Raw genomic sequence first — 12,276 nt, 5'->3', positions numbered from 1 at the left:
CAGGGAACCTCGATACTAAATTTCTGCCCCTGGTTAAGGAGGGGGATGTGGATACCCACCTCACTGCCTTTGAGCAGGCTGGCGATTTGAACCAGGGGGACCCTGTGGAAAAGCCCCGGTGTCTAGCTCCCTTGCTGGTCCCAAGGCCATAGACTCCGTCAGCCAGATGGGTGGGGAGGTGGACAGGCTCCCACTCCTGGTCCAACCTATATGTCTGTGTGGAGTTTCCTGCGGTCCAGCCCCTCGGACCTCCAGTGGGAGCGGAAGGTGATGGTCAATGGGGAGACATTCCTGGGGTGGCAAGATCCTGGGTCAGAGAGAACTGTTGTAAGGCCCCTGGTAGTGCAGCCTCAGATCCTGAGGGGCTGTGTGAGCTGGGTGAGGGTCCCAGGGATGAAGCCCCTCACCCTGCCTATGGTCCAGATCCCTGTGCAGACCCAGGAGGGGTGGGGCTGGCTGGTCGTTGGGGTTCTCCAGGATATCAGTTGTGAGACCCTGTTGGGGAGTGTCTCTTTGGGACAGGATCCAGGCCCTGCTCCTGTAACGGCTGAGGGTTTGGATTTGAATCCAGGGAACCAATCCGCGGAGAGGGAAATGGTCAGTGAAAATGCAGATGACCTGGCTGGCAGCGGAGAGGAGTTGCTAGGCTTGGGCTATCTGCCTGCCTGTAACCAGACCCCTGGGGTTGGGTGGGACAGAGAGATGCTCCCTACCCCCTTGCACACCAGAGAGGTGGCTCACGCTGGCTCTGATGCAGTGAGGAAAGCAGACAGCTCACTGCCTACCCCCACTGGGACAGCAAGGGTAGTGCTGAGCACAATGGGAACTGAGACCCCAGCTAAGTGCAGGGAGACACAGGCAGGGCAGGGCATCTGTTGGGAGTGGCACGGTGCTTGGTAAGGAAAGTTTGGATGAGCCTAGGCAGCCTTGTGAGCTGATGGCTTTGTCTAGTCAGCAGTGTGGGAAGGCGAGGAGAGTAGAAGATGAGTGTCCCTGTTCCTTACCTGTTAGCTGGGTGGAGAATCGTGACAGTGAAGGAAATGTGCCTGTGTGTCTGTCAGGGGTATTGACTTGCCTATGGAGGGAGCTACCCTGGTCTCCAAGCAGTTGTCTGTGAACAGCCTTGTGTTCTGGGACAAGGGGAATGAGATCCCAAGCTGTGTGTCTGGTAAAGGACAAAGTGTGTCCGGCTTTTCTTTGTCTGTGGAGACAGAAGGGGCCTTTCAACCTGTGATGGTTGAGAATAGTGAAGTTGTCTCAGAGTTGGTTCTGGATTCAGCTAAAGCCCAGGAAGGGAATGGTCCTAAGTTTGTGTTTGCTAGGGAGAATGGCCCTGTAACTAGGTCGCATCCAGTTAGTGTCTATGTAAAATCCCAGAGACCAGACAATTCTGGAGCTTGTATTTTGCCTGTTGTTAGTGTGTGGCTGGGAAAGGGTGTAGCAACTCTGTCTGATCAGGGTGAGATCCTAGCCAGGGCACAAGGAGAGCATAAAAGGTGATTTGATTGTGTTAACTACTGAGGGTGTGGAAACCTGTAGCAAGAAGTAAAAGAGATTCCTGAACTTTGTGTGGCAAAGGGAAGGAGAATGCTTCTAACCTTTGATCTAGGAAGTCTGTAAGTTTGCCTGACAGGGGATTGTGTAGGAATCCACCTGATTTGCCAGAGGTAATTCTGGTTTTAATTGAGACCCAGAAAGAGTCTGTTGTTGCTCAGGAAAGCGTTCCTCTAGAGCAAGCCCTAGGTAAAGAGGGTAAGGGCAGAATTTCTGTGAAAGGTGAATTGTTGCATAGAAAAGCCCCCAGGGGAAAGGAATCCTCATGGTCGTCTTTGCAAGCAGTTTATTGCAACTGAAGAGTGTGAAAGTGATTTAATCAAGAAAGTTTCAGTTCCTAACAGCCAGAAATTTTCTGATGTGAATGAAGCCACTGACTTTCCTGTTGAAAGATCCAGTGTAGATAGCATTGAGAAGGTCTGGGATGGAGTGAAAACTGTTAAGAAAGTTAAACAGTCCTATAACCAAGTGGCTGTGTTTGGCCAGCTTGTTGGGGAGACAAGGTTGTTGAAAAGGAATGTCTCCATACTAATTCTGTAAGTGAACACTATGTGGCCCAGGTCAAGGAATTCATCCGATGAAGTGAGCTGTAGCTCACGAAAGCTTATGCTCAAATAAATTTGTTAGTCTCTAAGGTGCCACAAGTACTCCTTTTCTTTTTTCAGGTCAAGATGGGGGCTCTTAACCAAGAGAGCCCAAATTGCAGCCCTCCAGACTGGAGCACTGGGAGAAGACCCGATCCCAGTTTGACGCCTGGGAGTTTTGGGGTGGCAAAAGGGCATGGACCGCATAAACCTTCCCACATGCGCCATGCAAGTGCTATAGACCACCCCCGACCTAAGGGAGGGCGTGAAACTGGAAGGGCCTGGTGTAACTCCCACCAAGGAATGGGAGAGATGCTGGGGCATCCATGGGAATGACGGTGGCTTCGAACTTCCCCTGGTCACCGGCTAAAGTGACCCCGCTCAGTTTGGTCTCAAAAGGGGGATAGATGTGATGAAGCGGGACTGTTCTTAATGTTTCCTCTGAATATTGTGGGTGTGCCTCAGTTTCCCCTATGCAGTTCTTAAGTATCTAGGTGGTGGGATAAGGGTGTATGATCGTTGCAGAGCCCTAGAGGGAAGGTGTGTGCAGGGGTCTGGACACAGAGAATGGTCAACACTCTGTTTCTTGGCAACTGATGGCCTGGGCCCTTCCTCCCTGCAAGGTGAGAGCTAAAGGGTTGAAGAACAAAGGAATCAGGTGACCTCCTGGCCCGGGAAAGGGACAAAGACCAGAGGAGGAGGGGCTGGAGAGAGTTTCAGTGTGGGACTGGCTGCGGACATGGAGTGAAGTGCAGATGGGGTTGTCTGGCTCACTGCCCCCCAAAATGGACCCGGCTGAGGGGTCCTGTTCGCTGTACCTACAAGCTCTGTTTTAGACCATGTTCCTGTTGTCTAATAAACCTTCTGTTTTACTGGCTGGCTAAGAGTCGCGTCTGACTGCGAAGTTGGGGTGCCGGACCCTTTGTCTTCCCCAGGACCCCGCCTGGGCAGACTCGCTGTGGGAAGCGCACGGAGGGGCAGAGGATGCTGAATGCTCCGATTTCAGACCCAGGAAGGTGGAAGTTGTGTGAGCCGTGTGTCCTGAAGACAGTCTGCTCACAGAAAGGAGACTCTCCCAGAGTCCTGACTGGCTTCATAGGGAGCAGTTCCAGAGCATTGCCCAGGGACTCTGTGACACAACATCAAAAATATGCACAGCTTTTAGGAACCCTGCTGCAGGTTGTTAAATCTTTTGAGCCGTTTTTTGCTGCATTGTTTGACTCTTCCCGGTAGCAGTAGTATTGTCTGAGCTTCTTTGCCATGCAAGAAAACACCTGCTGAGCACTTACTTGGACAATGCTGAGTTAAATGTGATTTTCATTTGGCTGCACTTCAGCCCAGAACAGCACATCCATTCCTTTGCTGTATGTTTGGTGGATTGCGACATGTTGACATTCGAACCAAGTGATTAAGTCCATCAGTGCTGTGGCATTCTTGGCAATGAACTGAACTTTCTCATTCAGCTGAGCATTGTTTAGAAGGGTTGAAAGTTCTGTTAAAACCTGCATTTTCATTGTCAGTGTCAGCTCTTCCGAGAGGAACTCAGAGTAGTACTTCAGGTGAACTGCATGGTATTGTACAGCCCTAAACCAGGAATTCCAGAAAGTAATTAGTGGCTCTGGGGGAACTGCAATAGTTTGTTCCCTGATTTCAGTCATGTTTGCAATGGGCTGCCTGTATTGAAGTTTGCAGCTACGGCAGTGTTTTAAAGATCTCCTTAGCGTAGCTGACCAGTTTATCAACTTTACTGAACTTGCATCTCCACAGTTCATTGACAAGAAAAATTATATGTGCATTACATGTAATATGGACAGCATTTGGCATCACAACTTGGAGAACAGATTTGAGAGATTTTATCATGCAAGTTGCACGGTGACTTATGAAAGCAGATACTTTGTCAAAGTTTGCACCATATTTTAAAATTATTTTAATTATCGCTTGAGAAACTGTAATGTAGTTAACAGCCTCCAAGTAAATGCAATCGGTGAGAACTGTTCTTAACTTTCCTGTCTGTACATCTTTGGCCCTGTCAGAAATAAAATCAAACAGAACATGCAGTACTTAGTTGTCTTGCTCATCCAAAATAATTGCGAAAGACCCACCTGAGTTAATTTGAGACTTCATCTACTCAAATGTGTAGCAAAAACTTGCGAAAGGTTGTCCTGTTGTAGCTTAGTTATAGTTGGTAAGCAAACAGCATTTTGTACATTCCACTAAATGAACTCACGCAGCTTTGGGTGATTTTGGGTGAAGTTTTTTCAACGGTATATTAGAACTTGCAAATGCATCCACAAGTTCCATTCTAGCTAAATGGTGGGTCTCAGAACTCTGTCATCTTCTTAAAAAGAAATGAAATTGTTTTTTGTATTTGTAACTTTTTGTTTACCAGCCATGCACTATCCACAGCCCTCTTTCTGCTTCAATAGGTTTCCGAGTCTATGTGGCGCTGAACCTTTGCTCGACGTGTGTGATCCAACAAAACATTGCAACTTCTACAAAACAGTATACCACCACTGACGTGTAGAATTTGGCTTCCAAATTCTTGGAAGTAATGATTTCCTGCAGTAATAATTTCAGATGTTTTTGATTTATTTTGGACACTCATTTTACACTTGTAATTTCACTTGTCTTCTGGTAGGCTGCCAAATGAGATCACTGCACTACAAAAACATCCCAATGTCTATATCTACCAATCAGTGAGTTGAGCTCTGAGTCTGATTCGCTGCTGTAAAGTGTCAAATAAAAAAATTCTGTCAAGTTCTTCATCTTTCTTTTTATTTTTATTGAAACTAGCTAATAATTGCATCTGGAAGGGGGTGCGGGCAATTCCCTGGACAATGACTCCTCCTGAGACTGTGAAGTGATGGGGACAGGAAGTGAGTGGGGGAGAGGCAGTGCAGAGCTGTCTGCAGCCTGGAGAGGTACCCAATAGTGGCCATGCAGGGGAAGGACAAATCCTGTCTCCAGCCTGGCCAGGACTCAGAGCTAGGAGCCCCCATCTGGGGTGCTCTCAGCAGCATGGGGGAGTTCATGAAATAAGTCCCTCCCCGTGAAATCTGGTCTGTGACATATTTTTCATGGCCGTGAAATTGGTAGGGCCCTAATGATAGGGCCCAATAAACAGGTACTCACAATTCCCTTAATCACTTCAATTAAAAGTATTTTTATGTAAATGATTAGCACTGTAATGGCATTTAGTTTATGCAACATATTTTACTAGGCATTTGTATATTTATTTTCTATTTACATTTCTACTAGTGTGTATTTTTATACTAGTGTATCTTAGATGTAGTGTGACAATTCCAAAATGGAATTATAGATGGACGAACAATTAATAGCTCACATCCTCTTTTTTAAAATCAACCATGGAGAAAACATTCTTGGAAGACAGACTTCGGCATTGAATAGGTAGTTCCTTCTTGTTGAGGTACTGTATCCAGGCTAAAGCATAAAGCACTTAAAAACTGTTAGCACAGAGGACTTCAGAAAACAACCTATTTTTATAAACTCTCCAAAACACTTGAGAAAAATGAGATACTTACGTGGCTCACATGACAATAACTTTATCATCTCTGCTGGCTTTTTGCAGATGAGCTACAATGTAAAAACTGTTTGTACCCTTTACAAATGTATAACCAAACAAAACCCTCCCTTAAAATTAAAAGGTCTACTTGTGTGTTAACCAAACATGCAGTAGAAATACTAGTGCCTGACTTGCGCCCCAACTCCACAAAGTCTCAAGTGCGCTTAACTTTATGCACTGTGCTCAATGCAATGTTATTTCACCTTCCATGAACATATGCAAAAAGAAAAGGAGTACTTGTGGCACTTAAGAGACTAACAAATTTATTTGAGCATAAACTTTCGTGAGCTACAGCTCACTTCATCGGATGCATTTGGTGGAAAATACAGAGGGGAGATTTATGTACACACACAGAGAACATGAAACAATGGGTTTTATCATACACACTGTAAGGAGAGTGATCACTTAAGATGAGCCATCACCAGCAGCGGGGGGAGGAGGGAGGAAAACCTTTCATGGTGACAAGCAAGGTAGGCTAATTCCAGCAGTTAACAAGAACATCTGAGGAACAGTGGGGGGTGGGGTGGGGGAGAGAAATAACATGGGGAAATAGTTTTACTTTGTGTAATGACTCATCCATTCCCAGTCTCTATTCAAGCCTAAGTTAATTGTATCCAGTTTGCAAATTAATTCCAATTCAGCAGTCTCTCCTTGGAGTCTGTTTTTGAAGCTTTTTTGTTGAAGGATAGCCACTCTTAGGTCTGTAATCGAGTGACCAGAGAGATTGAAATGTTCTCCAACTGGTTTTTGAATGTTATAATTCTTGACATCTGATTTGTGTCCATTTATTCTTTTACGTAGAGACTGTCCAGTTTGACCAATGTACATGGCAGAGGGGCATTGCTGGCACATGATGGCATATAATACATGGCAGAGGGGCATTGCTGGCACATGATGGCATATAATACATGGGTAGATGCGCACATGAACGAGCCTCTGATAGTGTGGTTGATGTGATTAGGCCCTATGATGGTGTCCCCTGAATAGATATGTGGACAGAGTTGGCAACGGGCTTTGTTGCAAGGATAGGTTCCTGGGTTAGTGGTTCTGTTGCGTGGTGTGTGGTTGCTGGTGAGTATTTGCTTCAGGTTAGGGGGCTGTCTGTAAGCAAGGACTGGCCTGTCTCCCAAGATCTGTGAGAGTGATGGGTCGTCCTTCAGGATAGGTTGTAGATCCTTGATGATGCGTTGGAGAGGTTTTAGTTGGGGGCTGAAGGTGATGGCTAGTGGCGTTCTGTTATTTTCTTTGTTGGGCCTGATCTGTAGTAGGTGACTTCTGGGTACTCTTCTGGCTCTGTCAGTCTGTTTCTTCACTTCAGCAGGTGGGTATTGTAGTTGTAGAAATGCATGGAGAGAGATCTTGTCGGTGTTTGTCTCTGTCTGAGGGGTTGGAGCAAATATGGTTATATCGTAGAGCTTGGCTGTAGACAATGGATCGTGAGGTATGAGCTGGATGAAAGCTAGAGGCATGTAGGTAGGAATAGCGGTCATTAGGTTTCCGATATAGGGTCCAGCACTCCCAGATATCTTCGAGCTATTTTCAAGACACCACTGACTTCCTGAGGAAACTACAATCCATTGGTGATCTTCCTAAAAACACCATCCTAGCCACTATGGATGTAGAAGCCCTCTACACCAACATTCCACACAAAGATGGACTACAAGCCGTCAGGAACACTATCCCCGATAATGTCACGGCTAACCTGGTGGCTGAACTTTGTGACTTTGTCCTCAACCATAACTATTTCACATTTGGGGACAATGTATACCTTCAAATCAGCGGCACTGCGAGGGGTACCCGCATGGCCCCACAGTATGCCAACATTTTTATGGCTGACTTAGAACAACGCTTCCTCAGCTCTCGTCCCCTAATGCCCCTACTCTTTCTTGCGCTACATTGATGACATCTTCATCCTCTGGACCCATGGAAAAGAAGCCCTTGAGGAATTCCACCATGATTTCAACAATTTCCATCACCATCAACCTCAGCCTGGACCAGTCCACACAAGAGATCCACTTCCTGGACACTACGGTGCTAATAAGCGATGGTCACATAAACACCACCCTATATCGGACACCTACTGACCGCTATTCCTACCTACTTGCCTCTAGCTTTCATCCAGATCATACCACACGATCCATTGTCTACAGCCAAGCTCTACGATATAACCGCATTTGCTCCAACCCCTCAGACAGAGACAAACACCTACAAGATCTCTATCATGCATTCCTACAACTACAATACCCACCTGCTGAAGTGAAGAAACAGATTGACAGAGCCAGAAGAGTACCCAGAAGTCACCTACTACAGGACAGGCCCAACAAAGAAAACAACAGAACGCCACTAGCCATCACCTTCAGCCCCCAACTAAAACCTCTCCAACGCATCATCAAGGATCTACAACCTATCCTGAAGGATGACCCATCACTCTCACAGATCTTGGGAGACAGGCCAGTCCTTGCTTACAGACAGCCCCCCAATCTGAAGCAAATACTCACCAGCAACCACACACCACACAACAGAACCACTAACCCAGGAACCTATCCTTGCAACAAAGCCCGTTGCAACTCTGTCCACATATCTATTCAGGGGACACCATCATAGGGCCTAATCACATCAGCCACACTATCAGAGGCTCCTTCACCTGCGCATCTACCAATGTGATATATGCCATCATGTGCCAGCAATGCCCCTCTGCCATGTACATTGGCCAAACTGGACAGTCTCTACGTAAAAGAATAAATGGACACAAAGCAGACGTCAAGAATTATAACATTCAAAAATCAATTGGAGAACCCTTCAATCTCTCTGGTCACTCGATTACAGACCTGAGGGTGGCTATCCTTCAACAAAAAAGCTTCAAAAACAGACTCCAAGGAGAGACTGCTGAATTGGAATTAATTTGCAAACTGGATACAATTAACTTGGGCTTGAATAGAGACTGGGAATGGATGAGTCATTACACAAAGTAAAACTATTTCCCCATGGTATTTCTCTCCCCCACCCTACCCCCCACTGTTCCTCAGATGTTCTTGTTAACTGCTGGAAATAGCCTACCTTGCTTGTCACCATGAAAGGTTTTCCTCCCTCCTCCCCCCGCTGCTGGTGATGGCTCATCTTAAGTGATCACTCTCCTTACAGTGTGTATGATAAAACCCATTGTTTCACGTTCTCTGTGTGTGTATATAAATCTCCCCTCTGTATTTTCCACCAAATGCATCCGATGAAGTGAGCTGTAGCTCACGAAAGCTTATGCTCAAATAAATTTGTTAGTCTCTTAGGTGCCAAAAGTACTTCTTTTCTTTTTGCGAATATAGACTAACACGGCTGCTATTCTGAAACCTGTCCTGAACATATGGAACATGATTTTAATCACAGCAGGATGTTGAAACCTGCTCAGCAAGTGTAGGCTTAAGAATCAATATGTACCTTTCTCAGGTGAAGATTCACTGTACTGGGGTCCAGAGTTCAACTTTCAGCACTGAGACTAAGTTTTTAAATTTGGGACACTCCTCATTTGTGTGGTAAGTGCATATAATTTATCTTAGTTCAAGACTGCATGTATATTAGAAACTGGGTAGAGGTTCCTTTGAGAAATTGGACCATGACGTTGGTATACCCAAAATACAAAGCTTTCCAGAGTCCTACATAACCTCCCCCCCGCCAAAAAAAAAAAAAAAGTACTTCATTTATTGTACACTTATGTATACAGACAATAGTGGTATACAAATAGTGACTGATAAAACTACTTGGATTCTTGATCATTTGAGCAAAGTTCAGTGAAATTTAGCAAGTTGGTGCTCTCAGATTACTACTACTACTACCACCATATTTTCATGAAGGCACAAGCAGTTACTTTCCTTGGAAGCCATTAGATGGCTATTGAAACAGAGCAAGTCATTTCAGAAAGCCTTTTAACCAAGACATTAAGTCTCACTTTTTTCAGACCTACTCAGAACTTTCATGTGGAAATATGGATCACCAAAAAGAACATGGCAGAAATTAGGGAAACAAGTTTAAGCTTCTGACTGGGTATTATGAGCCAGGAAATGAGTAACATAATTACATTTAGTTTACTTTTAAAATAAAAACAATGTGAGAAGACTTGGAATGTTGCAAAATTGTGAACCAGAAATATTTCGTTCATTGAACATGAAAGAGGAAACCTCTGCTGTTGTTTCTCAATTACTCATTTTTTCTGTTCCATTAACTCCACTGAACACAAATTGTATTTTTTACATAAAACTTTTGATAAGCATAGCTTTCAATTCTCCAAGAATCAGATGGATGATCTTCACTTGTATAGTGTGGTAGAAAGATAACAGGGTGGTGTTTTTATGTTTTTTTGTTGTTTTTTTTTTTTAAAAGAATGTGGTATTTAAATTTTGGAACCTTAATGGAGGTTTCTGATGTCACGTCATTTACAGAAGCAAACATATATTTGGCTTGTATGGAATAGATATACACAAGAACCTAAGAAGAATGATTTCTACCATAGTCACATAGGCTTTTTGGTGTTCGCTAGACTAATTTAGCAGTTTGAAATAGGTTTGAAATACAGCCAACATTTCCTCCAGCACAAATGTTTACATTAACTGCAAGCTTCATCAGTTTGCCATCTTTGAAATCAGGTTCATCGTTTAGTTCCCCAAATACACATAGCATCAGCACATAAGAGCTGTGAACACTAAATTTAGGTGGGTCCCAGCCAGTTAATTAGATTATGTATTAGAGAATTAGAGAGTCGGTAGCTGAACCAGCTGGACAGAAGTAGATGACGCATAAACTGGTTCAACTGCATCCAAGATGGCTATGCCAATATTGGTTAAAAAGCACAGCACCTTTTGCCCCACTTGTAGAACACCAGTGCTTCTTCCTGAATCCCAACTGCATTGTACTCTAAGTACCTAATCCACAGTTCTTAGCACTAGTCCCAGAAAAAGTGGATTTTGAGATATTTTGGAATGCTGTCCAGGGTGAGGGGAGAGAGGACTACTGGAACCAGGTGAGCTAGTTCCCATTCTACCTGACGCTTTAAATGGTTCAGATGCAACAGGTCTTTAGATCTGCTAAATGCAATCCTGACACTGCATGCACACAATTACTGGGAGATTTTCTGCCCAGCTGTAAGGGACTGTACAAGCATTGCAGGAGTTAGACAGCTGAAGAGAACTGGGAATTTCTCCAGGGGTGATAAGACTGTAGAAACGAAGATCTCCTACCTTTACTGGTATCAAGTGGTTTAAATATAAAGCCACCAGAATCCTCTCCCACGCAGCCCTTACCGGACTCTCATCCCCCACCTTACCCCTCCCTTCCAGAAACACAACCAAGCTGCCAACCTCAAGGCTTGTTTTGCCAGACCAACGCCTCCAACTCTACAGTGCAAGAAGCGCCAGCTAACCCCTCAGCAAAGAGCCCACGGTTAGAACTCGAGATCGGGGTCCCTCCACTCCCCGGGCAACTCATCACACACACCTGGGGGGGGGGGGGCAGCCGCTTCTCAGCCCGTCTAGACACACAACTCAGGGCCACTAATCCGCATTAAAAAGCGGCTCGTCGCCAAGATCCCTCCCCGGCGGGTGCCCCGCACTCCGGGCAGCGCTGGGCCGGTTTCCTTTCTGCAGCCCCAGCCTCTTCTCGCGGCCTGGGCCAGCGCCCTTCCGCCAGCACAGCACAGCCGCCGAGGGGAGCGACACGAGCTAAGGCGCCGGGCGGCGCTAGCGGCAAAGCGGCGCGCGCCCCGGGACACCCACGCGCTGGGACCCCGCAGAGGCGCCTCGCTCCCCCTGCAGCGCCCGCAGGACGGGCAGAGCCGCGACCCCACTCACCGCGCTGGCAGCTCCCCGCTGGGGCTCAGATGCTAACGCAGGCCGCCGGCGCGCCGCACTCCCTCTCTCCCTGCCGCCAGCGCTGACGCGGGCCTGTCCCCGGGAGCCGGGCTGGGAGCTCACACAGAGGAACTGGGTGGCGAGGGGAGGGTTGTAAGGCTGGAAATGGGGCGGCTCCATCGTTCTTATTTAGCCATCCCTTCAGCTGGGCCTGGAGCCAGTCACACACGGGGGGGGGGGGGTAGGATCCTGCCCTCCCTTGAGGAGTTTGCATCCTAGGGCGGGGTGCACCAGGAGGGCACCCTGCGCAGGTCCGGCTACAGGGTATTAAATTGCTCCCTGGAGGAATGTGCTACGGATGCAGCTGCTGCTCCCTCCCGGATTGTAAGAAAGTGCTATTGTGTAAAACGGCGACCCGATGTAGCAAATGCCGACATTTGCGGAGGTGGGCGAGGGCAGCACGGACTAGGATCAGTGTGACAATGCGTCTCGCGCGGTGTTGACCCAGGCGGCGGCGAGGCGACGCTGAGGACGAGTTTAATGAATGAATGTTTTCAGCCCTGATGCCCAGGCTGACTTCATTAGCATTACCAGAGATCAGCCTCTTTTTGATATAAACAACGTGTATAATTGAAAAAGTTGAGGTTTAGACAGTTTCTTGAGTCTATAGCTACATCACTGCTCTAGGTTCGCCTTGTTTGGACCATTGTGGTTGGGGGAGGAA

General features: G+C 46.5%; 1 protein-coding gene across 3 annotated transcripts in view; it reads right to left on the bottom strand.

The window, feature by feature from the left end:
- Nucleotides 1-12,025, bottom strand: part of LOC119852237 (epidermal retinol dehydrogenase 2-like) — a 40,213-nt gene extending 28,188 nt beyond the window's left edge. The window contains exon 1 of one of the 3 annotated variants that reach the window (XM_038393364.2): nt 11,553-12,025. The gene's annotated coding sequence lies outside the window, so the exon portion shown is untranslated. Of the gene's footprint in view, nt 1-10,943 lie in introns of all 3 variants that reach the window. The other 2 variants (XM_043507839.1, XM_043507838.1) reach the window with 2 other exon arrangements.
- Nucleotides 12,026-12,276: the final 251 nt, after the last annotated feature.

The sequence above is a fragment of the Dermochelys coriacea genome, chromosome 2 (genome assembly GCF_009764565.3).
Source record: "Dermochelys coriacea isolate rDerCor1 chromosome 2, rDerCor1.pri.v4, whole genome shotgun sequence".
Classification (NCBI taxonomy): Eukaryota; Metazoa; Chordata; order Testudines; family Dermochelyidae; genus Dermochelys; species Dermochelys coriacea.
Note: the sequence above shows the minus strand (reverse complement) of the source record. Positions and strands in the feature narration are given on the sequence as shown.